The 3,572-nt window shown below is 39.8% G+C and overlaps 1 pseudogene; it reads right to left on the bottom strand.

The window, feature by feature from the left end:
• Nucleotides 1–518: 518 nt before the first annotated feature.
• On the bottom strand, nt 519–1,732 carry LOC116592335 (annotated as a pseudogene).
• Between the last annotated feature and the right edge of the window lie 1,840 nt (nt 1,733–3,572).

Raw genomic sequence — 3,572 nt, 5'->3', positions numbered from 1 at the left:
GCCGGGAGAAACATTCCAGAAGAGGAGGAGGAACTGAAACACAGCCCAGGAGCCTCCTTGAGTTGAGGTTGGACCTTTTGGAGGCCAACACAGATAGAAGGCTGAACTGAAAACTGCATAGTTTGGATCAGCTCTTTCTTTTTCTCCTTTTTCTAGTTTTCTGGAGATGGTAACTTCGATATTTGATTTTCAGAACTTTCCTCTTTTCTCATACAGGTATGTGGTACTATAAATATTTTTCTAAGCACCGTTTTCTCTGGATCTCACAAATTTCGATAAGTTGTATTTTTATTTTGTTCAAAATATTTTTAAATTTTCTTGAGATTTCTTCTTTGACCTATGTGTTACTTATGTATTTATGTATGTATTTATTTTCCAGAGCACATTATATTTTGTTGTATGAATGTCAAGTGTTTTCCAATACTTATTTACTATTTTATGTACTTCACAAAATAAGCATTATTTTATACTATACTGTAATTCATAACAGAAGGGATACAAAAAATAGGGGCTTTCAATACACCCAGTATCATCCAATCCTTTCGATAAGAAATGTTCCTAGTGTTATGGGCAAACTTGTCCTTCTTTGAAATATGTTGTCCACCATTTTTCTGTTTCAGTCACAGTAGCTATAAGTAGTTATTGAAGGATGTCCTCGTCTAAATTCCCATCGATAAGAACCGATTGATTTTTTTGTCTCAGCATCTTCTTTCCAGCTCACTGGTCTCCAGATTACAGAGCTCACCGACACCTTGGCTGATTGTTGGTTTTGGTGTGTCTTTGATCAACACCCGTCCCTTGTAGTCATTGCCCTTGTTTCTCATCTTCTTCTCCCACAGAAGATTCTGAATAAATACATTTAGATTTTCTTCCCTCATGTTTCCTGGTACTTAAATGCAACTGTGATAATGTCTTAATCAGGGCAAAGTTGTGTGGTTGGTAAGTGATGGAGTTTTTGTCTGCAAGTGTATTCCAGAGAGACTGTCAAAGGCATGAAGATCTAGTTCATTAGAGAGATCAGCTCACTTGATCTTTGTTTTGTTTTGTTTTGTTTTTTGGTAATTTCCCTGTCCATTTATTGATCTAATAGTCATTCTTAGTTTGCTTAAATTCCCTTGTGAAACCCTATCTCTTATTAATAATGATGATACCTGCCAAAGCAGCTTACCTAGAAGCCTCATGGATAAGGGTATCAGATTTTTCTTCTGCTAAATGTTTTAATCCATATTTTGAATCCCTAAGAGTTAAAAGAGTTAAGATCCCAGCAAGATAAATATCAATCCTTAATTCAGCATCAACCCAAAGCAGAGAAGCTACAGCACCAGTATCGCTCATCTAATGGCATATCATCAAATTTTCCCTTCTCTGCATCAAATTCTCATGAACTCCAAGGCCATTGTCTTTTACTGAACAGCAGAGGCAACAGTTTAAAGTTCCAACCTTTCTTGGTAGAGCACTTTGGCTGACAGCTAAGGACTTCTCCACTGTACTCCCTTTCTCAAATTTGTTTGAAATAACTATTCCTCTTTCATTATATTGCTCTGTCAAGATATCATTCAAAAGTATTTTCTTTCTAGCACCGAAATACCTGGTGATAATTGTGGCTGGGATCTTAGCACTGGGACCAGATTTTTCCTCCTTCTCTCTTTCCTTCATCTCTGTGGGGCATCTCAGCAGAGTCCTCCTCTGCCTGCTCCTCTTCCTCATCCACATCTCTGATAGCCTGTAACATCCCGGCCAGCTTCACAGCATGCCTCCCACTTAGCTCAAGAGCTGGGACCCTCTATGTTATGTAGAAGCAAATTGTTTAATCTCCAAGTATTTGGGGGTTTTTCCAGCTATATTTTTGTTACTGATTTCTAGTTTAATTCTACTGGGGCCTGAGAGCAGACATTGTATTATTTCTATTCCACTACCTTTGTGAAGATGGCTTGGAGTGTGGTCTATTCTGGTGAATATTCCATGTGAACCTGAGGGTTAACTGTGGGCACTATTGAGTTCAACTCTGTCTTCACTGATTTCTGCCTGCTGGATCTGTCCATTTCTGATAGAAGGGTGTTAAAGGCTCGAACTAGAATAGATAGTGGATTCTTCTATTTCTCTTTGCATTCGTATCAATTTTTGCCTCAGGTTGTTAGGTGCATACACATCCAGGACTGTTATTTCTTAGAGAATTGGCCCACTTGTCATTATATGATGCTCTTCTTTATCCTTGATAAAGTGAGAAAGGAGAGAACAATGGTTAAAGACAAGACTATCACTCTGTTAGGAGTTCCATTATGGAAAATAACAACCCTGCTTTCTTACCAAGAATCAGCTCTCTGTTGCACTGATGGTACTTGTGTCCATGGCTGAGTACCTTTGGTTAAAGCACCATCTAGAAAGTGGTGGATCTCCTGTCAATGATTCAGTTACTCAGAAGACTCTATTTCAAGGAAAAAATTTATCGAGTGCTACAGCTGTTTCAGAAAAACCTTCAAAAAACACATTCTGGACTGCCTGAAGAAGATCCTGGCCAGGGCATTGCTTCAAGAAGATGGAGGAAAGAAAGGGAACTAATATAAGTTAAAGACCCTTTAGAATCAGGTACCATACCAGATGCTCTGATATATATTTTCACCCAATATTATAACAATATTTATTCACTGCTTACCATTTTCCAGTTATCTCTTTTAACCTTCAAAACACACTGATGAATTGGATTAAGAAGTGTAGAATATTGGTTAAAACCATGGACCAGACAGCCTGTATTTTGATTCTGGTTCTGCTTCTGGTGTGTTATCTTGGGTGAATTACTTATCTGATTCAGTGTTGTCATCTGTGAAATGAAGGCAGGAGGAGCTCCTCCTCCTAAGCTCCTCCTTCGCAGGGTGGCAGAGGCAAAGAGCTCTGTCATTGTAAGCTATCACTCCCATTATTAGCACTAGAGCAGGTTGGAAAACTAAAGCTTGAAGAGCCTGAGTCTGGGGTCACACAACCAGGAATTTGTCACCTTGGGTGTGGAGTGGTAAGCAGTGAAAGAAAATTTGAGTTGGATAAGCAGACACAGCAGGGAGTGCACTGCAGTGCAAGACAAGAAGATGGCTGAGGACAGCCTGCGGGGAGCTTAGATATTGTAAACAGTGCCTTGGAGATGGAGTTTTCTGCCAGTGAGTTTTTTCCCAATTTGTTTTCCTACAGAGACATCCCTACAGGTTGCTTTTTTACTGACAAACATGCAGGATGTGTTCTCCTGGGAAGATAAGTGGGAAAGCCCCCCTCCCCACTTACTGGCTCCCCAAGTACACATGATGAGTCATGGACTATTTTGGTTCAGGTTTAGGAGGATAACCTGGTGAAATTCCAAGGCTGGCTGGTGCAAAGAGCTTTCTTTTTCCTTTCCTTATGGAGTTAGTCTTTGTCAACAGGGTTTCCCAGACAGGAAGAGGAAATCGGGTTCCAGTAAAAACAAGTCACTTGAGGAGAGACAGGAAGGAAGTTGTGTGGCTGTTTGGTGCTACTTGCTTTGGTTCTGGGTCGTCTTTTAGTCCCTTCCTGGTGACTAAGGAATTTAACCAATACTTTAGAATAAA

The sequence above is a fragment of the Mustela erminea genome, chromosome 6 (genome assembly GCF_009829155.1).
Source record: "Mustela erminea isolate mMusErm1 chromosome 6, mMusErm1.Pri, whole genome shotgun sequence".
In the NCBI taxonomy this organism is placed as follows: domain Eukaryota; kingdom Metazoa; phylum Chordata; class Mammalia; order Carnivora; family Mustelidae; genus Mustela; species Mustela erminea.
The sequence above is the reverse complement of the archived record's forward strand: the minus strand, read 5'-3'. Positions and strand labels throughout refer to the sequence as shown.